Consider the following 27,825-nt stretch of genomic DNA (forward strand, 5'->3'; position numbering starts at 1 on the left):
TTTACCACTTGAGGAAAGTATGATGCCTTGACTGTTTTAATGTGTTGAAAAAAGTAACTGTTCTAATGATAATTAGTCTCTTAGTTTGAATCTAACTTTTCTGGCACTGAATAAAGACAAAAGATTCCTGAAAAACCTCACAATCTGGATGGCCTGAGAGACAGTACAGTACAGTACAATGAGTTACATATGCATATCTATGAAGAGATATATGCAAAGGGATGACCTCTGTCTGGGGAAGTGGATGATGGACATTTCACAGAGAAAAGATAGTTGTGCTAAAATATCATGGAGAAGAGAAACAAGGGCCATCCCAAGAAGGAGAATAGATTATTTAGACAGATCCTACACTTATATAGTGCTTGCCCCTTATTTATCCACCTCACGTCTTTTCCATCTTCTTCACTCAACCCATCAGGGACCCAGATAAGGGATTTCACCTAATGTCTTTTTAGGGCCCCAAATCCAAAGTGATCATTTTCACTTGGTTTGTTGAACCAGTATCATGAATTATTCAGATTTTAAAGAAGCTATTCCCACTGTAAGCACTTAAATCCACGTAACTCCTTTCATATACTTTACTTTCACTGAAATACTTTGAATTAGAATCTGAAAAAGATTTCTTATGGAATAATAAAAAATATCAGATAAACATTTGGAAATTTCTTCCTAGTAATATTCTGAGAAAAACTGTAAAGTGTTATTGAGTCTAAAAACAGTAGCATGAATGCATATGATCTCTTGAGAGTTTCTTAATACGTAAAGGAAGCTATAGACTTTACATGAAACTGTCTTCATTAAAGGTAGCATTAAATATGTACTCAAACATTTTGAGCTTTTATTTGGTCAGTCCTAAACACCGTGTCAGCATGCTTGGTTTACTCTGGGCATTTACCTGTTTACTCTGAATCACCACATTTCCATTTGATATAAATACTCCTAGTCTTTCACCTGCAACTGTAATCGCCTCCTCTTTTTAAGACAGTATTCTCTGAAATAAATACTGGTGTCTTATTTAAATTAGAAAAATTTCTCAGTTTTAGCTCTTCTACATGTTGATTTGTAACTGTATCCCAAAGTAAATGTCTCCATGACTCATAAATACTTAGACTATTATTCCATACGACTGTGGAAATTATTTCAAGTGACACCACAAAAAGGGAAAATACATTCTCAAAGGAAGATAATTCATCAAGATGTTCCATTCGTTCTTATTTTGGAGAGAATATTGTTATAACATATTGCAGATTCAGAAACACTGAATTTCAGTCTTGAAAAAAGCATGTTCATCTATAAAATATGTCAAGATTCACATAATATTTTTCCCATAGCATATATTTCAATATAACTTTAATGACACAATGGACTTCCCTCATGGCTCAAACGGTAAAGCATCTGCTTACAATGCAGGAGACCTGGCTTCAATCCCTGGATCAAGAAGATCTCCTGGAGAAGGAAATGACAACCCACTCCAGTATTCTTGCCTGGAAAATCCCATGGACGGAGAAGCCTGGTAGGCTACAGTCCATGGGGTCACAAAAGAGTCGGACACGACAGAGCGACTTCACATTCACTTTAATGATACAAAGTAAGGAAGGAACTAGGCATTTAGAACCCATCATCAGGAAAGCCAGGAGTCAATGAAATATTCTTAAACAGCTTGAAATCTGATCTGCACAGATATCATGAGACAGAATGCAGCAGTAATGATATATACATCTTAACTCACACACATTTGCTGAAGTTTTCTCCTCCTAACAGATGTCAGGCATCCATATAGCAAATTCATGCAAAGTACTGCCCTCACTGTTTCTCAGCATGCTAGACACTGAGTTGCCATCTCACTCCATTTCACTACTTCATTCCTTACTCACACTTCTGCGCTTATCTTAAAAACCAGGGTGGCTATGCATATTCAACAATAGCACTCCAGTCCCTTGTCCCTAAGTTCTCATCCTTTGGTGTGCCAGCACCCTTGTTTTCACTCTGGCCCCATAGAGATCTCAAGTCCCTTGACTCCACACTTGTTTCCAAATCAATGAGCCTGTTTCTGACTCTACTTACTTACTGGTATATCATTTCAACACCTTCAGCCTGCTCACTCATTTGTCTTTCTGATGCAAAAGCCCTGAAAAGCTTTTTTCAACTTACAAAGCCTCACTTTAGATTGGTATTTCCAGAAAATAATAGGGTCAGAATTTACAGATTGCCTGTTTCAGATGCTTCACAGCTTCCTTTCATATCAAACACTGTTCTTCACTTAGTCTAAACATCGGAATCAGTTAACATGCGTTGGTGGCCACAGGAGTCATACACAGGCCAGTTGGCACAGACACCATATGAAAAACGCCAGCCATTAAAACCAACAGATACTGGCTCTTGATGCAAGCAACAAGATACAACTCCAAAAAGGGAAGAGGAGGAGGGGGAAAAAAGAAAGGGGAAGAAAGGTGGCTCCTCTCACGTATTCACTGTGAGCCAATCATTATGGCCAGCAAGATGGATTCGTATGATTGGCCCTCTTCCCAGGAAACCAGGCAGATGGAGGGATTGGCAGGAGAGAAAAAGGGTTTTGTTGTTCAGTCGCTCAGTTGTGTCTGACTCTTTGTGACCCCATGGACTGCAGCACGCCAGGCTTCCCTGTCCTTCACCATCTCCCGAAGTTTGCTCAAATTTATGTCCATTGAGTTGGCGACGCCATCCAACCTTCTTGTCCTCTGTCATCCCCTTCTTCTCCTGCCTTATGAGCAGACAAGGCCACTACGGTTTTCTTGGCTCTCACTGAAAATTTCTTCTGTTGATGATTTAAGAAGCCCAGTCCTTAATATTAGAAAGAGATACAGTATCTTTGTTTCAGTCACAGAGTTCAAGAAAGTTCTTAACATTCTCTTTCCATTACTTTACAGATATACTTTCTCCTGGTTTTTCCTCTAGCTCTCGGATCTTCCTACTCAGCTTGGGATGGAATTATTGGTATTTTTCAGTGATTGTCCTTATGCCTTTTTAAATTATTTTTTCTGAAAACCTCCCAGGACAAACTTACTGCCACCCTTGGCTTCAGTTTCCATCTATACACTGATTCCTCAAACTGTAGCGCGGACTGGCACCTACCTACTTGACGGTTCCCCCTGAGGTAGTATGGGGAAATTTCCCACAGACGATTCAGAGGTCATGTTTCCAAATGAAATCCATCATCCGTTTCCCCTTCCGTGGCATTCTGGCCTCCTGCACATCCTCACCACCTGATAATGGTGAGGATTCCATCCAGTTCTGCCTGGAATCCTCCTAGACTCAATCCCTCTCCTAAGCTTCCTTGTGTAATCCACCAGCAAATCAAGACAATTCTCACTGCTATTGCCCCAGTAAAACATTCTTCATTTCTCCTTGACATAACCCCCTGCCTTCCACCTCAGTCACCTCTAGTATATTGATAGCTTTCAAAATGCTCCTAGAATAATCTGCAATGCTAATTTGGTCACTGTCCCTTTAAAGGCTGCCTACACAATAACATCCAAAGTCCTTTGCCTGCCAGGCAAGAGCCTCCCCAAGTCTGTTGTCTTCCTCTCTCTCTAGCCTCATCTTGCCAACCCTGTAGCCAAAAATACAACACTACCTGTACCTAACAATTCTGTTAGCAGAACGTGGCATGCTGTGTGGATCCTATAGACATATGCCCTGTAGAATCCATGAGTATAATAAAATGTGTATAGTTTTACACTCCTGAGGTTTGGTTATCTATTACACAGAAATATATAACTGGAATAGGTACTTTTCTGATTCATGATTCTTCCCATGATTAAAATCTCCAGCATTAGTTGGAGAATAGATTCTACTTTTTTATTGAATCTTACATTTTCTTCTTGTGGGTTTATTACATAAAATCTTAGAAAATACATGAAATGTGAGAACAAATCTGGGTTCAAAAAATATTTATGTCCCTTATTTACTTGTGACCTTAATCAATTTCCCTTTGTGAACTATTGGTTATACCCACCTTATAAATAGCTGTAGGGTTTAATTTAGTGAATAGGGCTAAAGCTTCTAACATCTCAGATGGAGTCAGAAATTATAAACCAGTGACTATCAATGCCTCATGGTGATAAGCAGTAAACCTCTAAAGAGAATTAAGTAGGAGAGTAAAATATGAAGCATAAATATTTGAAGATCATACCATTGTACATTTGAGAAATGCAAAAGAATTAAGTGAAAAAATTATTTAAAACAGTAAGAAAGTGTATGTGGTAGCTAGCTACAAAATTAATATATAAAGGTCAATAGCTGTTTTATATTCCCAGAACACTCAACTTGAAAATAAAAAGTAAAAAAAAAAAACAAAAAAAAACCAGAAAAGACCTCAATGAAAACTAAACATAAAATACTCCAGAATATGGCTAACAAGGCATATGATGATTTTAAGAAAAACAATATAATTCTGCCTAAGTATATCAAATAAAACTTTACTCACGTGTTCATTAATGCATAATTGTCTCAGAGAGCATCAGTCCCCTTCCTTAAGACTCCAGGCACCGCATGGTACAGTGGGTTGGCCCTGCAGCCCCTCTGCACAGCCACCCTGCCTTTTCTCCCAAAGCCAGTAGGGCAGATATCAGCAGCTGAGAGCTTGGAAAGTGCCAGGCTTATTAGTAGGAGAACTTCAATGAATGAAAATACAACGTGGAAAGCAATTAAAAGGCCAGTGTAGGACATCCTTTAACTAAAGATTTCCTGGGATCTCAAAGAAATTTTAGAGGTCAGCCACCTCAAATTGACTTGAGCCAAGGATCAAAAGAGAAATGTATAAAGTTCCAGTTTTTTTAACAAATTACCCATATGGAAGGAGAGATGAGTAGTTTACTTTTCTGAAAATATGAAATTCAGAAGGTAAACAACCCAACCAAATAAAAAAGGGAAGGGTGATGTTCTTTAGATTTACAGAAGAAGAGCATACACCTGTTTAGGAAGAGTTGGGTTCATTTTTAATTGTTTTCAAAGGTTTATATTTGGGTTAATGATACGATCTTGATATTATTATGGTAATAAGATGTATTTGCAAAGTATGCTGCACAAGATAATTATTGGTTATTTTGTCTCCAAATTCTTAGGCAAAAATGTTTAATCATATGATAACTTGATCATAATTATGCACATTTTAGGGAGAGTTGTAATAATATGGATTTGGATACATCAGGTTTTATATTAGAAGGAAAATGATGATGTTCCCACAAGGTGGCCGGACGTTTCTCCTATTTATGAATCAATCACATTTTTACAATTTGGTGGAGAGTTTGGTTCTGTCCAGACTTTTATGACAGAGCCCTAATATTCCTCTTCAAATAATGTTTTATTTCTTTCTTTCCCTAAAAACTGATATTTAACTAGACTCATGGCCAAAGGGAAAAACAATTTCCAACATCCTTTGAGTATGGTCATATGAGTAAGTTTTAGCTGAAGCCAATAAATAAACATCTTGTATTTAACTTTTGAGAAAAAGGTTTACCTTTCTTTTTTTCTTTGCTCATTCTTGCTAGCTAGAAAATATTTTTCATACATATGACAGAGAAATAAACTTATTTTTTAAAACATTGTTGTTTTGAGTATTTACTGTTACTCTAGCTAACTTAGTTCCACCTAAAGCAAAATTAAAGAATTAGATGAAAAAATTAATAATAAGGCTATCCTCATGTTAGTAAGAGAAATTACACAGAAGCAAATAATTTTTAAATATTGTTTAAAAAGTATTGGGGGTGGAATCCTATAATTCTCCTTTTTTAAGTTAACTACATAAATTTATTAGTCACTACTTATATGACTCAGTAATTATAATAACATGATAGAAATCTCATTTTGCATAACTACTGCAGTGCAAGTTTGCTGTATTATTTAAGAATTTCAATTCTACATAGAGAACAGAAAAAACAAATGGGCTGGATGAAATTCATAAGATACGCTGAGCACCAATTTCATCTTGGAGTACAGAATGAAGCAGGGCAAAGGCTAATAGATTTCTGCCAAGAGAACGCACTGGTCATAGCAAACACCCTCTTCCAACAACACAAGAGAAGACTCTACACATGGACTTCACCAGATGGTTGACACCGAAATCAGCTGGATTATATTCTTTTCAGCCAAAGATGGAGAAGCTCTATACAGTCAGCAAAAACAAGACCAGGAGCTGACTGTGGCTCAGATCATGAACACCTTATTGCCAAATTCAGACTGAAATTGCAGAAAGTGGAGAAAACCACTAGACCATTCAGGTATGACCTAAATCAAATCCCTTATGACTATACAGTGGAAGTGAGAAATAGATTTAAGGGACTAGATCTGATAGACAGAGTGCCTGATGAACTATGGATGGAGGTTCGTGACATTGTACAGGAGACAGGGATCAAGACCATCCCCAAGAAAAAGAAATACAAAAAAGCAAAATGGCTGTCTGAGGAGGCCTTACAAATAGCTGAGAAAAGGAAAAGGAAAAAGGAAAGATACACCCATTTGAATGCAGAGTTCCAATAGCAAGGAGAGATAAGAAAGCCTTCCTCGATGATCAATGCAAAGAAATAGAGGAAGACAATAGAATGGGAAAGACGAGATCTCCTCAAGAAAATCAGAGATACCAAGGGAACATCTCATGCAAAGATGGGCTCAATAAAGGACAGAAATGGTAGGGACCTAACAGAAGCAGAAGATATTAAGAAGAGGTGGCAAGAATACACAGAAGAACTGTACAAAAAAGATCTTCATGACACAAATAATCACAATGGTGTGATCATCACCTAGAGCCAGACATCCTGGAATGTGGAGTTAAGTGGGCCTTAGGAAGCATCACTATGAACAAAGCTAGTGGAGGCGATGGAATTCCAGTTGAGCTATTTCAAATCCTAAAAGATGATGCTATGAAAGTGCTGCACTCAATACGCCAGCAAATTTGGAAAACTCAGCAGTGGCCACAGGACTGGAAAAGGTCAGTTTTCATTCCAATCCCAAAGAAAGGCAATGCCAAAGAATGCTCAAACTACCGCACAATTGCACTCATCTCACACACTAGTAAAGTAATGCTTAAAATTCTCCAAGCCAGGCTTCAGGAATACATGAATCATGAAGTTCCAGATGTTCAAGCTGGTTTTAGAAAAGGCAGAGGAACCAGAGATCAAATTGCCAACATCAGCTGGATCATCGAAAAAGCAAGAGAGTTCCAGAAAAACATCTATTTCTGCTTTATTGACTATGCCAAAGCCTTTGACTGTTTGGATAACAATAAACTATGTATAAATTCAGAAAGAGATGGGAATACCAGACCACCTGACCTGGCTCTTGATAAACCTGTATGCAGGTAAGGAAGCAACAGTTAGAACTGGACATGGAACAATAGACTGGTTCCAAATAGGAAAAGGAGTACGTCAAGGCTGAATATTGTCAGCCTGCTTATTTAACTTATATGCAGAGTACATCATGAGAAACGCTGGGCTGGAAGAAGCACAAGCTGGAATCAAGATTGCCAAGAGAAATATCAATAACCTCAGATATGCAGATGACACCACCTTTATGGCAGAAAGTGAAGAAGAACTAAAGAGCCTCTTGATGAAAGTGAAAAAGGAGAGTGAGAAAGTTGGCTTAAAGCTCAACATTCAGAAAACTAAGATCATGGCATCTGGTCCCATCACTTCATGGCAAATAGATGGGGAGACAGTGGACACAGTGGCTGACTTTATTTTTTTGGGCTCCAAAATCACTGCGGATGGTAATTGCAGCCATGAAATTAAAAGACATTTGCTCCTTGGAAGGAAAGTTATGACCAACCTAAACAACATGTTAAAAAGCAGAGATATTACTTTGCCTACAAAGTTCCGTCTAGTCAAGGCAATGGTTTTTCAGCGGTCATGTATGGATGTGAGAGTTGGACTATGAAGAAAACTGAGTGCAGAAGAATTGATGCTTTTGAACTGTGGTGCTGGAGAAGACTCTTGAGAGTCCCTTGGACTGCAAGGAGATCCAACCTGTCCATCCTAAAGGAGATTAGTCCTGGCTATTTTTTGGAGGGACTGATGTTGATGTTGAAACTCCAATACTTTGGCCACCTGATGCGAAGAGCTGACTCATTTGAAAAGACCCTGATGCTGGGAAAGATTGTGGGCAGGAGGAGAAAGGGATGACAGAGGGTGAGATGGTTGGATGGCATCACCGACTCAATGGACATTGGTTTGGGTGGACTCCGGAGTTGGTGATGGACAGGGAGGCCTGGCGTGCCTCGGTTCATGGGATCACAACAAGTCAGACATGACTGAGTGACTGAACTGAACTGAGTCAATTAATAAACAATGTAATACTTATAAAGACATGAAAAATCCATAAGGTGAGTTAGGTATATACATATGGACAAAAAAGTTAATAATGTAAGAAATAAGTAAGACATAGGTATGATAAATGAAATATCAGTGTTAAATAGAAAGGGCAGAAAAAAAAGCAAGAGATGCTTAATATTCATGATTGGTGAAGAAAAGTCTTAAAAGAGTCATTTGGATTGCTCCTCCAGTTGCTCCTCATTTGCTACAGTTAAGCATGATAGCTTAGTTGTATTGACTTTTTATTTTACTTTTCAGCAAGAAAGCAGTAAAAGCTTCAAATGCTGTTGAGAATAGGCCTCCTGAGATTATTGTCATGCCTTATCCAGTCAGATATCCAGAATTACCTTTGGAATTGGCTCATAACTTCTAGAAAGCCTCTCTCATCCCCTGGCATTATGCCTAGGTTTTGTAGTTGGTTTAAACCTTGTCACTGCCCAGTAATATATCAGACAGTGTGTGCCAGTTCTATTCGCTTGCTCAAAGGTCTTACTAGTGAATTCCATTACAAAAGTAGTCAAATTTTCAAATGATGCATCTGTGCTCTCACTTACCATGACTCCTTTCTACAAACTGCAGACTTCCAGAAGTTGTGTGTCTGATGAACTTAACTGATTCTTGAGCTAAAAGAAGCCTTGTAGGATTAATAGGCTGCTTATAATGAATGTAGCTGTCACCATCAACAGAACTATGAAATATTACAGCTCTGAATGCACTCCTTCAGAGCAAATAACAAAATGAATTGACTCTTCAGAAGAAAATAACAGTCACAGCCTGATATTTCATCATTTCATCATGCCACCAATTGACATGGCAAAGGTTCTAAAAATAAATTTATCCTTAGCTTAGTCAAAGAGATTAATATCATATACATTAATAAATTTAAAATAAAGGTCAACTATTTTAATGATCTATGGATAGAAACTTAAAAAATATTTCTAAGTAGGCCCAAACACTTGCAGAGATGTAAAATTTATTAATTTTTTAAAACCTATGTGTGTTATTTCATTTAGAGCAAAATCTACATTTGGTTTTCTCTGCTATAATTTTTTAAATTCACAAAATTCAATCATATATAGAAAGGGCTGCCACTGCTGGGTTTTTATCAATAGCTCTGATTTCCCACTGTCTGGCCTTTCTGCTCACAAACTATTCTCTATCTTGCTACCAGAGAGCTTTTCTCCCCCAACTTTATTGAGGTATAATTGAAAAATAAAGACTGTACATGTTTAAGATATACAACTTGATATTTTAAACATATACCTTCATACATATCCGTCACCACCAGATGATTCTTTAAATTGACGTCATTTTGTCAGTCCTTTGCTTGCAGCTCTTCAGTGATTCCTTGAAAGGTTAAAATCTAAAGTCCTTTACATACCAAGCAGTCTCCTAACTATGGGGCCTTTTGTCCCTCTCCCTTCCCAAGTTCTCCTCGCTCCACTCCCAGGTACCTTGGACAGTAAACTCACTGGGTCCTTACCTGGTGGGGACACCTGACCAGTGTAGCCTTTAAGGACTTCCTTCTCTAGATGCTTCTGCCCAGCACTTCCTAGACAGCAGCCTCACTGTCTGTTCACACTTGTAGCTTGGAGACTTCTTCCTTGCCTCTTATCCCATTCTTTCCAGCAGCCCTTGTCCAGTCTTACCAGTCACACATACATACAGACAAATCTCTAGAATCGGATATTATCTCCTTTCTTAAGATCTGGGGAGTTTTTAAATAAAATAAATAGGTATAATAGTAATAGACACATGGGCACACACATAGTTCTGCAGTTTCCATTCCTTGGCTGCTGATGAGGATGAAGAGTTGGGCAGTATTTGTCTTGTAAATTAACAAAGGCTGAAATATACACATATACATATGCAGATATATATATGTACATGTGTATAGTTCTTCTGTGTATTCTTGCCACCTTTTCTTAATATATCCTGCTTCTGTTAGGTTCATACCTAAGTTGTGTTAGGTCCATACCAAGCAGTTAGGTCCATACCTAAGTCAAATGGGCCTTAGGAAGCATCACTATGAACAAAGCTAGCAGAGGTGATGGAATTCTTGTTGAGCTATTTCAAGTCCTAAAAGATGATGCTGTTAAAGTGCTGCACTCAATATGCCAGCAAATTTGGAAAACTTAGCAGCCACAGAACTGGAAAAGGTCAGTTTTCATTCCAATCCCAAAGAAAGGCAATGCCAAAGAATGTTCAAACTACTGCACAATTGCACTCATCTCACATGCTAGCAAAGTAATGCTCAAAATTCTTCAAGCCAGGCTTCAACAGTACATGAACTGAGAACTTCCAGATGTTCAACCTGGATTTAGGAACCAGAGATCAAATTGCCAACATCAGTTGGATCACCAAAAAAGCAAGAGAGTTCCAGAAAAACACCTACTTCTGCTTTATCGACTATGCCAAAGCCTTTGACTGTGTGGATCACAACAAACTGTGGAAAATTCTTCAAGAGATGGAAATACCAGACCACCTGACCTGCCTCCTGAGAAATCTGTATACAGGTCAAATGGCAACAGTTAGAACCAGCCATGGAAAATGAAGTGAAGTAAAAGTCACTCAGTCGTGTCTGACTCTTTACTATCCCATGGACTATACAGTGCATGGAATTCTTTAGGCCAGAATACTAAAGTGGGTGGCTTTTCTCTTCTCCAGGGGATCTTCCCAACCCTGGGATCGAACCCAGGTCTCTCACATTGCAGGTAGATGTGCACCTGCACAAGGGAAGCCACAAGTGAAGCCCAGGAACAACGAGCTGGTTCCAGATTGGGAAAGGAGTATGTCAAGGCTGTATATTGTTACCTTGCTTATTTAACTTACATGCAGAGTATGTCATGTGAAATCCTGGGGTGGATGAAGCACAAACCGGAATCAGGGTTGAGGGAGAAATATCAACAACCTCAGATATGCAGATGACACCACCCTTATGGCAGAAAGTGAAGAGGAACTAAACAGCCTCTTCATGAAAGTGAAAGAGGACAGTGAAAAAGCTGGCTTAAAACTCAACATTCAAAAAACTAAGATCATGGCATCTGGTCCCATCACTTCATGGCAAATAGATGGGGAAACAATGGAAACAGTGAGAGACTTTACTTACTTGGGCTTCAGAATCACTGCTGGAGAAGGAAATGGCAATCCACTCCAGTATTCTTGCCTGAAGAATCCTATGGACTAGAGGAGCCTGGCAGGCTACAGCTTATAGGGTCACAAAGAGTAGGACATGACTAAGCGACTAACACAAAATCACTGCAGATGGTGACTGCGGCCATGAAATTAAAAGACACCTGCTCCTTTCATAGAAGAAAAGATACAACCAACCTAGACAGCATATTAAAAGGCAGAGACATTACTGACAAAGGTCCATCTATTCAAAGCTATGTTTTTTCCAGTAGTCATGTATGGATGTGAGAGTTGGACCATAAAGAAAGCTGAGTGCCCAAGAACTGATGCTTTTAAATTGTGGTGATGGAGAAGACTCTTGAGAGTCCCTTGGATTGCAAGGATATCCAACCAGTCCATCCTAAAGGAAATCAGTCCTGAATATTCATTGGAAGGACCGATGCTGAATCCGAAACTCCAATGCTTTGGCCACCTGATGCAAAAAACTGACTCACTGGAAAGGACTCTGATGCTGGGAAAGATTGAAGGCAAGAGGAGAAGGGGACAGCAGAGGATGAGATGGTTGGATGATATCACCAACCCGATGTACATGAGTTTGAGTAAGCTCTGGGAGTTAGTGATGGACAGGAAAGCCTGGCAAGCTGCAGTCCGTGGAGTCGCAAAGTGTCAGACATGACTGAGCAACTGAACTGAACTGAACTGATACACACACGTGTGTGTGTGTGTGTGTGTGTGTGTGTGTATCGACTTGTTACAGAGGTAAAGATTGTGTTATAATGGAAAGCTTTACTTTGGCTCGTAAGTAAAAAACCCAGAGAATGAATTCACGGGGACATGTAAGTCTCTCTCCCTCATTCATTCATTTGCTAAGCATTGTTTTAGAAGTAAGCAGAAAAATAGGCAAAGCTCTCACAGAATTTATGTTTTAGAAGACAAACAATACACACAAATACATTAAAAAGTCAGTGCCTAAATGTGAAGCAAGTAGATAAAGCAGGATGAAGTGATAGTAACTTTAGTTGGGGGAGGCAGCAGGAAGAGGGCATTGCTATTTGAGGTATATTGTCAGGAGTTTCCCCAGATTGTGGCATTTGAGCAAAATCTGAAAGTTGCCTCTCACTTCTGAAGAACAGGCCTGGTGCATTTTTTGCTTCAGTATAGCATTTCCATATTTAATTATAATGCAACATTTTCAACACTCTAATGCAGTTTTATCATTTAACTCCCAAAATCCCATCCCCAAATTTGAATCCCAGTAATATTACAAAGTGAATAAACAGAAACTTCAATTAAATAGAGTTGGGAGACCAGAAGGGGGAGCTCCCACCCCCTGCAATGATAATAGAGCCCAATATGGAGAAGCAATGCTCCTCTTTCTTGACAATGACTCAGCCAATGAAAGGTCATGGGCTCTTTGTCTACTACAGGTCTCCCAACTTCCTTTTCCTCTCTATTCAAGTGTTCTCCTTCCCCTTCTACATGGAGACTTGCATGCGGCTCAGCCTGGTTGCAGACCCTGAATTGCAGTTCTACGGTGATCCAAGTAAATCCATCTTTGCTGGTGAAATACCTGGCAGGCTATTTGTTTCAGGTTAACAACATAGACCTTAGACAAGAAAATAATAAGGAAAGAGGCAGAACTGTGAACAAAGGTGCTGTCTCTTGCACCAGCCAACCTAGGCTAAAGAGAGTTACTGTAGTATAACAAAATTGGCTCTAAATTGTCAAGGCAAAGAAGAAAACGAAAGAGCTAACATGACTCTCCATATTGAAATAAAGAAAATCTAACCATTTTATTAGTGTTTTCTTCAGTAAAGCTTTTCCGTAACCTAGTTCTTCCCTTGTTCTGCAGTCACAGAAAAATGCATAAATGGATTGGTTTCTTCTTCCATTAAACAACAGAATAAACAAAACCGTCTTCTTAATCAAGCCTCTATAAAGGCTATGGGCATAATATTTAGTTGCAGCCGTGTAAAGCCCATACGCTGGCTTGCTTTATGAAATTGCTAGTTTTCTCCTTGTGTAAGTATGCCTTTTTAATGGCACATTTTAAACTTTTTATTTGGAAGTTATTTTTATTTGAACATGCAACAACATTACAAGAATAGTACAAAGAATGCTCGCATCTGTTTCACACAGTGTTACCGTTGTTAATATTTTGCTTCGTTTGCTTTACCTTTATTATTTGCTATCTACCTATATTTTTTCTGAACACATGGGTATAAGTTATGTATAATATCACCCTTTACCCATTAATGTTTCAATGTGTATATCCTAAGAAGTAGGATATTCTCTTATATAATCAATATGAAATTTTTAACTCTTAGGTATCTATTAACCATATTGCAGTTTTATCCACAGATGGAACAAAGGCCTTTGTAGCATTTTGTCATTAAGTACAGGATCCAGTCTAGGATCACACACAATACATTTAATATTCAGACTTCTTGAATTTCCTTTAATCTGAAATAATTTCTCAGCTTTTCTTTATCTTTTATGACATTGACATTTTTGAACAGTACATGCATCCTTCCTCCCTTTCCTTCTCAGTAGAAAGATCATCATTTGGAGCTTCTCTCATGATTAGATTAAAATTCTCAATATAAATATTATTCAAGTAATTTTATGTCCTTTCCAGGATGTCATATACAGTGGCACATAATGTCCATGGCCCTTCATTGTTGATGTCAACTTTGATCTCCTGGCCAAGTTATGGTCCAGTTACATGATCACATGGTCACTAATTTTTCTCTTGCAGCTAAGAAGCAATCTTGTCAGGAGATGCTTTTCAACCATGCATATACCATGCTCTACATCAAAACTTTCCCCCTTGATTTATCATCATTGGTGATTCTTGAGTGAAGTAGTCTTTACTGTTATAGTTGCAAAATGTTGATTTTTAAACTCTACCCCTCTCTACATATCAATCAGTCATCTCTCAGCCTTCCTCCTTAATCAAGAGCTCTCCTTTCCCCAATTATTTGCTCATTTGCTTATAATCAGTATGCACTCATAGATTTCTATCTTGTACAATGTTTCTGAAATTATTATTATACTTAATTATTTCAATGGTCAGAATGTCCAAGATTTGACCTTTGTGAATCCTTGAAGCTGGCTTTTACGTCTTGTGACTTGCCTGTGATGACCCCATCCTTAATGTTATGTATAGTGGGCCCATGGGCACCTGTGGTTTTCAGTGTCTCTTCTCTCTGTGTCCCACTTATACCACCCAGGTGCTTATGAGTGCAGATTCCTTGCTCATACCCAAACTTACTGGATTAACAAACTCAGATGATTTTTATGGACAGTAAATATCAAAATCGATGATATAGATATAAAAAGAACAGGCAAGAAAAACTTTATTTAAGACTATTGCAAATGGAAAGTGAAAGTGTTATTTGCTCAGTCATGTCCAACTCTTTGTGGCCGCCACGGACTGTAGACCACTAGGCTTCTCTGTCCGTGGAATTCTCTAGGCAATAACACCAGAGTGGGTGTTCTTCTCCAGTGGATTCCCTTCTCCAGAGGATCTTCCCAACCCAGGGATGAAACTGAGTTTCCTGCATTACAGGCAGATTCTTTACCGTCTGAGCCACCAGAGACAAGACTAATGATATGGAGGACAGAGATGGAACTCAATTCCACTGAAATAAAAAGTGGAAGGATTTATAAGTGCTGTGGTGAGCTCATGGAAAAGAACTGGAGGACATTAGGAAGGAGGTTGGTCAATGTAATCAGGCCATCTGTGTTTGCTAATCGGCATTTATCCAGCAAATCAGGCTCCTGTCCTCCCACAGAAAACTGAAAAGAGGGGCCTATCTTTCCTGATGGTTACATTTCACAGGGACGACTCCCAGTTCCTTGAAAAAGACATTCCAGGATTTTAGATTTAAACCTCAAAGGGGCAGAAAAATAATTTATAATTGCAAATCTTCCAAAGTAAAGACTAAGAAAAAGGAGGTTAAGGGTCTATAGACAGGAAGACATCTGTCTAGAGCTTAGTCAAGCTAAAGGACTATTAAGGCCATCTCGGTCAATAATAATCTTCTACTTTGTTCACTTGTTATTCACCTTGAATGTGGCTAATTAGTTTCTGCCATGTAATAGGGTGTCAATAAATATATGTAGAATGAATAAATTAATCATGCATTTTATGATCAGAGTCATCGGGAGAAAGGGGTAGATGGCTTTAGAGTTCAGCACTAATGTAACCCTTTAAAATGGTTGTCCGCACCCTCCGGGGGACTAACAGTGTCTGGAGATATTTTCGTTTGTCACACTGAGTGGAGAGGATGTGTGTGCTAATGGCATTTAGGGGGCAGAGACCAAGGATGCTACAGAAACTTACTTAAGCTTTGTAGGTATTCCTCTGTTTCTTTAGGTAGTATCTTCCACATCTGTTTGAAAATCTGAAAGTCCAAAAAAAAAAGAAAATCTGAAAGTCACCTGGAGAGCTTCATAAAAATCTTAATTCCAGAGTTATACTTCAGATATGACTGGATTGAAATGTCAGGGAGTGGGGGCTAAGTATCTGTATTTTAATGCAACTTAAAATGCTGCCAAGGGAGATGATTTACAATCTATTTCCTTAACATCTCAGCACCATATTTTTTCAAACCCCCAACCTGTGTTTATTGTGATAAGGTGTCAAGTGACTGTTTTAAGCTCACATGTAAGGAAAAGATTCAGTTGCCATTTCCGAACACGAGGGTGCCTGTGATGTTATTGAGAACTGGTCTTAATCATACCCTCTTCTAGTGTAGCCTTCAGGCCTATGGAGAGCATAAGAGCAGTACCTGCTGAGATTTTCAATGCCGCCTCGGTTACTGCCGTGTTCTGAAATCTAGAGGTGTTGAGCTATTAGCATTTGCATCAGTTACAATTAAAGTAAAAGTTTGGTTCAACTAGACCTTCTTAAGTAAGCCTGTGATTTAAAAAAAAATTACAAAATACTTTCCTTTGAACATGTTCTGGATTCTGTCTCCAGGATGGGGTAATACATAATCCTAGAGAGGTTTATGGCACATGCTCCCCTCTTGAAAATTAGCTGAGGAAATCATCTGTAATTATTTTAACTGGAATTAAAAAGGAAAAATAGCCATTAATTAATAGCAATTATATAACTCTCACAGAATTGGTGAGAAAACCTTTAAATCTTGCATAACTGTGAAAATTAAAGTTTTATTCAAAAGCTATGGGGGTTATAATAAAAGTAACTTCAGTGCTGGCTAAGGGCTTATTGTTTCAGGCACACTTCCCAGTGGTTCGTGTATATTGTCTCATTTAAGTCTGAGGCTGAGAGAGGTTAATTAACCTGCTCAAGGCTGCATTGCTAGTGAGTGTGGAGGCAGAGCTTTAAGTTGTGGGGCAGAGGGGATCGGGATTGGGGGCAGACAGCTTTAGAGTTAGCACTAGTGTAACCCTTAAAGATGATGGCTCTCAACTGGAGGTTGATTTCCAACCCCCCTCCAGGGGACTAACAATGTCTGGAGACATTTCTGTTTGTCACGCTGGGTGGCAGAGGGTGTGTGTGCTCCTGGTATCTAGCGGGTAGAGACCAGGGATGTTGCTAAACATAGAACAGTTCCCACAACAAAGAACCATCCAGACCAAAATGTCAGTAATGAGTTCCAGAGTTGAGAAAACCTTTAATATAAAACCTGAAACTAGTTTTAATAGCAAACTAGATTGGAGTGTTTGACCTCACTAAGAATTCCTTGGGCCAGATGATTTAGAGAGGGTCTCTCCTCAGCAAACTAAACTCTAAGTAAGGAGCTATAAAACCTCTCTAATTACTGGTAGCAGGATAAGGTGTATCTGGATACACTGATCAGTTTTTGAGAGGAGTGGATTGTCTTTGAGAAGGGTCTTTTCATGTAAATTAAAGAAGCAAACTTTCAGCTCAATAGAAAATAAAACCTCCTGAGGTTAGTATTAATATTCTGTGAAAAAAAAAAAACAACTTTGCTCCTGATAATATCTCATACCATTAAAGAGGAAAACCCACACTGTCAGTTTCAAATCTAGAGAGAACACGGAAAAGAAAAGACCAAATCTCTCTGGAATATTAAAAACCTTTATTTTAATCTAGTGTTTCATCAAAACTGCTTGCCAGAACTGTTGACTATAAAGCTGTCTGTTTCCAGTTTCTGAGTCAACTCTACCAGATGTTTTATTTCATGAATAATTGTTTCTTCAAAGATATTTTCATTTCAGAGCAAAATGCATTGAAATGTTAATTTCTGTGTAATTGAGGTGATTTAGATAACGTGCCTTCAATGTTACATGCATTAAGAGCTAAGATTCTATTTAATTGTATTTAGATGAGCTTTCTGGTTTAGAATTAAATTTGGATGAAAGTAAGCAGTTCAGGAAAGGAGTCCATCAAAGCTGTATATTGTCACCCTGCTTATTTAACTTATATGCAGAGTACATCATACAAAATGCTGGGCTGGATGAAGCACAAGCTGGAATCAAGATTGCCAAGAGAAATATCAATAACCTCAGATATGCAGATGACACCACCCTTATGGCAGAAAAAGAAGAACTACAGAGCCTCTTGATGAAAGTGAAAGAAAAGAATGAAAAAGTTGGCTTAAAACTCAACATTCAAAGCACTAAGATCATGGCATCTGGTCCCATCATTTCATGGGCAAATAGATGGGGAAACAAGGAAAACAGTGACTTTATTTTTGACGGCTCCCAAATCACTGCAGATGGTGACTGCAGCCATGAAATTAAAAGACGCTTGCTCCTTTCATAGAAGAAAAGCTATGAGCAACCTAGACAGCATATTAAAAAGCAGAGATATTACTTTGCCAACAAAGGTCCGGCAAACCTATGGTTTTTCCAGTAGTCAGGTATGGATGTGAAAGTTGGACTATAAAGAAAGCTGAGTGCCGAAGAATTGATGCTTTTGAACTGTGGTGTTGGAGAAGATTCTTGAGAGTCCCTTGGACTCCAAGGAGATCCAAACAGTCCATCCTAAAGGAAGTCAGTCTTGAATATTCATTGGAAGGACTGGTTCTGAGGCTGAAACTCCAATACTTTGGCCACCTGATGTGAAGAACTGGCTCATTGGAAAACACCCTGATGCTGGGAAAAATTGAAGGCGGGAGTAGAAGGGGATGACAGAGGATGAGATGGTTGGATGGCATCACCAACTTGATGGACATGAGTTTGAGTAAGCTCGGGGAGTTGGTGATGAACAGGAAAGCCTGGCGTGCTGCAGTCCATGGGGTCAGTAACAGTTGGACACAACTGAGTGACTGAACTGAAAGCAGTTCATATATGGAAAGATGTTATTTAAAAATCAACATAATTTTATATTTCCTTGCTTGATTTTTGAACACATGAATTTAAATATATTCTAACTGGAAAAGAAATAAAAGTGAGTGAAAGTCTACCAGAAATTAAATTTAACCTTTCTTTTTGAAGACACTTCTGACAAATTTTGAGGAAAATCAAAAGAATATTTTATATTTCTTTAAATTAATAGGCTTTATGAATACTTCTCTCTCAAGTCATATTTCAAAGTCAATAAACCTAAGCTACAGATTTTAAATATATATTTTAAATGTTTCAATGACTCCTTTCTAAGCCAGCATCTTTGAGGTCTTTGAAACAGATGATGATAAAATGAAATTATTCTGATACTTCTATTTTTAAATATATCTCTTTAGTACAGTTGTTCTCAGTAGCTAACAATAATCTTCTGTCAAATGTAAAATGCTGCATGTAAAATATTTTTCAAATTTAAAATAGTTATGGACAAGCAATCACTGTGCATTTTCATTTGTAAAGAGGAAGAGGAAGTAATTACCAAGTAAAGCAACCTTAGAGCAAAAAGATCCGTAAGTTTACCTAGTGCGTCACATTCCTCTTAGAGCTAAGAACGTTGCTGTCAGAGGAGGTGATTTTCTCAAAGTAACACAGAGGAACTGGAACCGAATGTCAACCTCTGAGTCCATGCAACCTCTTTCACTACTTACTCCACTACTCCCAGGGAGCAAAAACTGGATTCATCTCCATTCAACACCTAGAATGTCAAGACAGCATAAAATACCAAGCTACCTTTTGTGGCCAACAGATGCCAAAGAACTTAAAATGTAGTTGGAAAAGTAACAAAATAGACAGTGATAAGTAATACAGGGCACAAACAATCACAGTGAAAGATCATTTCCAGTTCATTTCATCTGAGTAAGCCCTTCACTTGAGCATGAGATTACAAGAGAAAGAATTAAAGGACTTTTGGATAGGAGACCTATGTGAACAAACATATATAGGTAGGAAATAATATAGTTTAAAAAATGCAAAGACTAATTTGACTACGGCATGTGATTTGCATGGAGGATGTGGTAATAAAATTAAGAAAGATAGTTGGCGCTCACTGATTCTTGTGCATTACAATGTCTTAAAGAGGAACCAAAAAGCCTCTTGATGAAAGTGAAAGAGGAGAGTGAAAAAGTTGGCTTAAAGCTCAACATTCAGAAAACTAACATCATGGCATTCGGTCCCATCACTTCATGGCAAATAGATGGAGAAACAGTGGAAAGAGTGTCAGACTTTATTTTTTGGGGCTCCAAAATCACTGCAGATGGTGATTGCAGCCATGAAATTAAAAGATGCTTACTCGTTGGAAGGAAAGTTATGACCAACCTAGACAGCATATTGAAAAGCAGAGACATTACTTTGCCAACAAAGGTCCATCTAGTCAAGGCTATGGTTTTTCCAGTGGTCATGTATGGATGTGGGAGTTGGACTGTGAAGAAAGCTGAGCGCAGAAGAATTGATGCTTTTGAACTGTGGTGTTGGAGAAGACTCTTGAGAGTTCCTTGGACTGCAAGGAGATCCAACCAGTCCATCCTAAAGATCAGTCCTGGGTGTTCATTGGAAGGACTGATGCTGAAGCTGAAACTCCAATACTTTGGCCACCTCATGCGAAGAGTTGACTCATTGGAAAAGACCCTGATGCTGGGAGGGATTGGTGACAGGAGGAGAAGGGGACGACAGAGGATGAGATGGATGCATGGCATCACCAACTCGATGGACATGAGTTTGGGTAAACTCCGGGAGTTGGTGATGGACAGGGAGGCCTGGCGTGCTGCGATTTATGGGGTCGCAAAAAGTCGGACATGACTGAGCGACTGAACTGAACTGAACTGAACTGAACTGAAGGGTTGTAGAGAGGTAATTTTTATAAGATGAAGGAAAATTTTGTTTGTGTATTTCTGACTTTTTTTTTTTTGGTTGCTTTGTGGCACTCAGGTAGCAAGATGTGACTTTAAGAGCCTACTAAAATTGGTCCATGTGAACCTTTGAACTGAAGGTTTTGAAGCTTCTGATTATAATTGGTATTAATTTTGTGGTGTCCCTGACATTTGTAAGTAAGTTTCTGAAAGCTACAGATATAGTTCATTATTATTAATTATTAATTAATTAATTATAGAATTTGCTAAACATTTGGAGATCAGCAGTAAAGTTTTTTGTGGCAGAGGAAAATTGATAATTAAATGGCCAAGAAAATAAGTGATTAAAATAGAATTTTAATAAAATCTTAAAGAGTACATTTGTTATAGTTCTCCCTTTTATTAATGTTTTTATAAGAATTCAGGTGTTTTTTTTTAACTGTGCAGTTGGGGTACCACCTTATAAAGAGTTTAGGATTCCTTTGCCTTATTAGGTAGTTATTCTTTTAAAGTGGTGCTGATAAAGGGGATCATCTAGATCAGCACATTTTTGTGTCAATTATTTGATGCCAAGGGTATAGGCATGAAAATAAAATGAATGTTTTAAATTTGGAGGCAGTATTTCAATTTGAATCCATAGATTGCTATGATAATGTAAAACATATAATTCTAAAAGTAATGATAACTAATGTTTATTTAGCACTTTGAACCAAACATTGTTCTAAGATGTTTACATGTACACAGAAGACAAGCCTATCAGGTATTTTATAGAGAAGGAAACTGAAGCACAGGGTTTGAGTAAATGCCAAATGGTGGTGCTGGAAAATACATGTAAACAGTGTTACACCAGAGCACATTTTCTTAGCTATTGTGCCATGTTGCTCTTTGGGGGGGAAGGAGAGAGCAAGGGAATTTCTAACTTAAAGAAAAAAGTTGAGAGAAAATAGAAAAGACTAGTAGATGAATGAACCCTCATCTTAAAGGAAGGTTAAGAGAAACTTAAACTTAGCAATGATAAAAGTAGATTAGAATTCAAGATGTGAATGTAGTTTTTTTTGTCATCCCGCCTGAAAGGAATCAGTACTCTGTGGAGTATAGCTGACTCTATTTAGCTTAGAAAATCTCCAAATTAGTCAATACATTTTGTTATTGCAAAATAACAAGGATATTTCCAAAGCTGTCTATGAACAAGCTAAAAAATCTCCATCCAGTGGTCTTGCATTGCTATACTGTCACAACTAGGTCACAGGCAGGGGAGGTACTGTGAGAAAATGTGAGGAGTTAACTATTTGAACCAGTTGAGATGGAGAGCAGTTATATGTTCATGATGATACTCAAAATGAATAAACAATATGAAGTATACCAGAAAAAATCATATGCAGTGTGGGTAAATTTTATTAGTATAAAATTACAAGGAGCATAAATATATGACCTTAGTGGCTGCAGAGATGACCATGTGACCTCTCCATCAAAGTCTGAATGTGAACTACCATGAAATGGCTTTGTCAGCATGGTCCCAGTATCAGAAACATCCCCAGTAAAAGGGTATTAAATCAGAGTCAGGAGATTGGCTGCAGGGAAATAGACTCTGTAAGGTCACAAGCTTGATCTGCATAGAAAGCAAGAACCAAAAGGGACTTAGATATGTATAAATATAGATGGTTAAAGGTGTAGAGTTTTTTCCCTAAGTTCTCATTGAATGGTTATGTGTGTACTGATGTTAAGAGACCTGGGCACAACAAGAAACAGATTTCTCATATCCGGAAGTCTCCTACCTTGCTGATGCAGAATGACAGGCACTCTCTGCCACAGTAGAGACTTTGCCAATCAAGAGAGGCTATGCTACAACACAGTGCATCTCTTCCTTCTCTGAGTGGTCAGCCTGTGTTCAACAGATTTTGGGGGGATAGGAGATCTCGGCTAATTAATAATTGTAATCAAATATTGCAATGAGCATGTTTGTGGTATCTTCTCCAATTTGCAGGATAATCTGAACTAATATGATATTTAATACCCCTTAGTTCCTTAAGATCTGATAGATTATTTTTTACATTGGTCCTATTACTTAACCATCTGTATATCCATTTCTTCACTTGATAGATCGATAATTATTTTCTGATTATTTGTTAATGGTAACTTTATAGGATTGTTGAAGGTGATGCCTGGCACATAGTGAGGTCTCAGAAAATGTTGTCTGTTAGACTGCTCCTGTTGCTGATATTGATTGTGTCATAATATTAGCTTATGTGACGTAAAACTGTCTCCTAGCTAACAACTAGTGTTTTTAGCTATGTTTTTGCGATAGAAGTAAAGATGAATAATATAAAGACTTGTTAAGAGAGCACTATCTTTCTATTACCTTTTATTATTCCTGAAGTGTCAGTTTCTAGTTTAGAAGATGTTTTCAATTTATTAAACTTGTAGAGATAATTATTTTGATTTTAAAACATATATGTCTCTAGCATCAAGGCAATAAATGAAATATTCTCCCTTCTTCAGAATATTTGAGGGAAATACAGAAGCTTCATACTTCTCTGGTTCCTTAAGAACATACCATAAAGACCACTGACATAAATGTTGTAGGGAGGAGAATGTACCCCTGCTGAGAGTACTAGAAAATACTTTACCCGGGGGTGCTAGAGTTTCTCCCAACTCTGGAAAACTGTTGCCCCTATACAGTCTCTCTCAGTTCTCAAGCTCATGAAGGAAGAGTCAATGATGGGAGGGAAGGAAAGAAGAAAAAAGAAGTGGCATTTGGACAGAGCCTACAGGCAACATGTACCTGCTGAAGGATAAGCCAGCGAAGGAAAAAAGTGAATTATTTTGAAATAATGCTTAAATAATTATAACGACCCAGAACTTATCTTTTTGGCTTGGGACATGGCAAAAGGAAGGAGAATATATTCGTTATTCATTTGATACTCACATGTAACATGAATCATTCAGGAGAGCCTCCACAGGTACCCAGGAAAGCCTGATTTAGTATAACTTCTTTAACTCATAAATTAAATACATGTGCTATAAGACCTAAGCTTCAATGAAGCCTGAACTTTCTATATCTCTTAAGTTCTGAAGACAGTGAGTAAAAGAGAACCACTTTACAAGGCACCGTCACCAAACTCTTTGCTGCTTAGAGAGATTGGACGTGACACAGAAGTACCTTGTATGCCCGGAAGAATCTGGGAGAGCAGGTGGCAGCAGTCTTTCATGTTCACAATATGCTTGGGAATCAGGAGATAGCGCATCTATTAATAACTATTCTAATAAACTCCAAAAGTTTTACTGGCTCAGTGGATAAACGTTGATTCTCACACATTTAAATTTCAAACAGATATTCTTAATCTGCCTGTAGCTCTTCTTCAGTCACTGAGTCAGAGACTCGGGCTCTTTGCCTCATGTATCTCTACTACCTTCAAGTCCTGATTTCCAAAGTCCCCATGTTAGTCTGCCTCAATCCTGAAAGAGAAAGAACCTGACAGATTGATCACCCATGGATGTTTTTTACAGCAGACCTAGAAATAGAATATGTCACTTCCACTCACATTCCATTGCCGAGAATTCAGTCACATGACCACACCTAAAGGCAAAGGAAACTGGGAACTGTAGTCTAGTTGTATGCCCCTGAAGAAGGAAAAGCAGATTTGTCAATTGTTAGCCACAGATCTCTTGACAAACATTCTAATAAAAATTGTACACTAAAATTTTAACTGTCTCTTTGAGATGCATTATGATTTTTTTAAATTATATAAAATATAAATGTTTTACATATATATATATATATACATATAAACATGTACATATATGTGTAGTTTTAATTCTCAGAAACAGTTCATATTGGAAATGTCAATCTAAAAATTCTTCATTGATCGCACTTGAACTTGAAATCACACTCATCAATGGCTGGACAACCTTGTCAGAGATTGTTTATTCAGGCAGGGTCCATACTGTAATCATCAAGTATGTCAAGTGTGCTGTTTGATGTCAGTTAGGATATAAAAGCCCTGGCTCTGTCACTGTGCCATTTGGTATAAGTTAGAATATAAAAAGGACTGGCTCTTAAAATACACAATCTTGTTCATTTTCATTAGAACTTAACTAGTAGAAATTAGCAAAGCACTCACTGGAGACTGTTCACATATGCATTTATAGCTGACCCTAATGCCAAGCAGGGAATTACTTGGGCAGAATGTCAGATGTTCAGAAAGGCAAATAAATTCCTATTTTAATTAATGCTTAAAATTGTTTTAAGAGAAAACACACAAGATTATCTGTCATAGTAATAAAAACAATTTTCACATATTTGCACAGGAAGTACAATCCAGACAATCCCTTAAGCAGATTTTAATTTTCTGTGTATTCATACTGCTCAATCAGTTTTCATCTGGGTATTACAGTACCAAGCATGCATGTACTACTTACTGGAAAGATATGAATGATTTTTGACCCACTGTTATTACAGCCCATCTCAGGAAGAGACTTCAGAAATGCTATATCATCCTGTCATCCCCAATTTTATAGTTCTGGTGCTCTTAATAAATTTATGACTGAGGGAGACCTGTGCAATTAGAAAACTACATCAGAGTGAGATATGGCCTTGGCAAAAGCTAAGTAGCTTTAGGGAAGCTGTTACTAAAGCAGCCTCTCCCCAGCTAGGAAATATTATATTTCAAATTTAAAAATTAAAGGCAACCTCACCAATCAGATCACATATCAAATGAGTGTGCTAATGACCTATCAACAATTTCTTTAAAATTCCTCTTCATCTCTTCTACAGGGGGAAAAAAAAGAACAGATTGGTACACTGCTTCTTAATTGGCATGTTATTAGGTGTCTCTTCATGGAAAGCATTCAGCTGGCTTCTGTGAGGCAAAATCAGTTAGACGTGGCCCCTACCTCAACAGCCAAACCACCTGTTGAGAGTCTCAGAAAAGGAGAATCAGGGGTTAAAAAAAAAAAAATCTCAGGTGGGAACGTGAGGAGAGATGTGCTGAGTAATTGCTTTCTCATATTGTAGAAAAAATATGGGCAAGGCAAAGAATAATTTGGGATGTATTTACATATGCTGTGCTGGGCTTTTAAATTAGTTTAATTGGTATGTGCTTACAAGCTGGAGAACAATTCAAAATATTTACCAACTAATAGTTTCTATACCAACTCAACAGTATAACCTGAATCTAAATAACTACTCTGCCTCTACCAGGGTGCCAGCAGTGGCATCCTACTCAAGAGGTAAGTTAAACACACAATGTACCAGGAGAAGGCTGTGGTAGAACAGAGATTACCAGTGGCCTGCTATCAGATGAGACAACACCAAACACTTGAAGGTGATTTTTGTCTTTACTCTGTGAAACCTACTCTGTTGTTCTGTCAGGAGAGGGGGGACCAGATAGATTAAACCACTTGCAGTAATTAAGGCTGCCATGCCGTGATTTCTTTAGGCCATCTGGAGGCTCCTTGTCATCTCATAGTGGTAAATATATTTCTAAGACACTCACTGGGGTTTGAATGGAAATTAAGCTATTAGAATGTTGAGAAAATGCTTGCAATGACTTCTTTTATAAAAGTACAGATTTGGGACAAAGAGAAAATGCTGAACTATGCATGTTGAAATATTTGTGGAATGTGAAGTGTTCTCTTGCAAGGTCATCCAGTCATTCTTTGCCAATCAAACATCATGACTAGGGAACTCCCACATACTCCCTTCTGCTACACACACATGAACAACCTTTTCTGAAAACTACAACTTCCCCTAACTTCTCTCCAATCTCTCTAATAGTCTCTATTTTCCTCCATAATTTACCTTACTAACCAAAATTGTATTTTTGTTTACTTTCCCTGCCCCCCAGGTAGGATATCAGCTTCTTGAAAACATGGTTTTGTTTTACTATTGTTATTGTTCATTGCTGCATCCCCCTTTGCCTAGAACAATGTTTGGGACACAGTAAACTCTCAATAAATACTAGTGTAGTTATTAATAATTAATCCAGTAAAGAGTTAATGTTTCAGGAGTAGGCACCCCTGTCCATTTTAGTTCACAGATTCCTAAGATATCAATGTTTATCCTTACCATCTCCTATTTGACCATGTCCAATTTACCTTGATGCATGGACCTAACATTCCAGGTTCCTATGCAATACTTTTCTTTCATCACCAGACACATCCACAACTGAATGTTGTTTCCGCTCTGGCCCAGCCGCTTCATTCTTTATGGAGCTATTAGTAGTTCTCCTCCACTCTTGCCCAGGAGTATATTGGACACCTTCTGACCTAGGGGACTTGTCTTTTGATATGTCCTAGGGGACATATCTTTTTGCCCTTTTATACAGCTCATGAGGTTCTCACGGCAAGTATACTGGAGTGGTTTGCCATTCCCTCCTTCAGTAGATTACCTTTTGTCAGAACTCCCTGCTATGACCTGTCCGTCTTGGGTGGCCCTACACAGAATGTCTCACAGCTTTATTGAGTTACACAAGCCCCAGTGATCCGTGAAGGGGTATGTATACATATATCCTTTCTCTTTTGGTTTTCCATTCCATTTAGGTCACCACAGAGCATTGAGTAGGTTCTTATTAGTTACCTATTTTATGCATAGTAGGGTATATATGGCAATCCCAATCTCCTGTTCCCTTAAACCCCTTAACTCTCCCCCACCCCTTGGTAACCATACAATTATTTGTTCTCTACATCTGTGTCTAGGAGTAGGTACTTTTAAAAGTTTTTTTCTTTCCTTTTTTTAAAAAGTATGAATGTCCTTACAAATCTGGGAATAGAAATGGGGCAATCCTAACAATAATAACTTAAATCCTGACTCCCCCTTCTGAAGCTGGCATCTTTATAGGAGTGCCTCTTATTGCTCACAAACTAGACCCGTATCAAATCATCCTGAGACAGAAGTGTCAGTGTCTGGTGTTTTCATCCTTGTGCCTCTTCTCCATCTGGTAGACATCCACTGCCCTCTAAGCCATGTGAGGATACCTCCATCTACCACATCAGAAGTTGTTCACCATGGAAACACCTATTTAGCACGACCCTTTGCTTAGTCAGAAACTTCAGTCCTCAAAATGCTAGAGTCGTAGAGCGGTCCCTACAGGAGAAGGGGAACAGTTTTTTTCAAATGACGTCCACTCCAGCTGAAATCCAAGTAGTCATTTTTGTCCACTTCT

This window comes from Cervus elaphus, chromosome 17 (assembly GCF_910594005.1).
Source record: "Cervus elaphus chromosome 17, mCerEla1.1, whole genome shotgun sequence".
NCBI classification, from domain to species: Eukaryota; Metazoa; Chordata; class Mammalia; order Artiodactyla; family Cervidae; genus Cervus; species Cervus elaphus.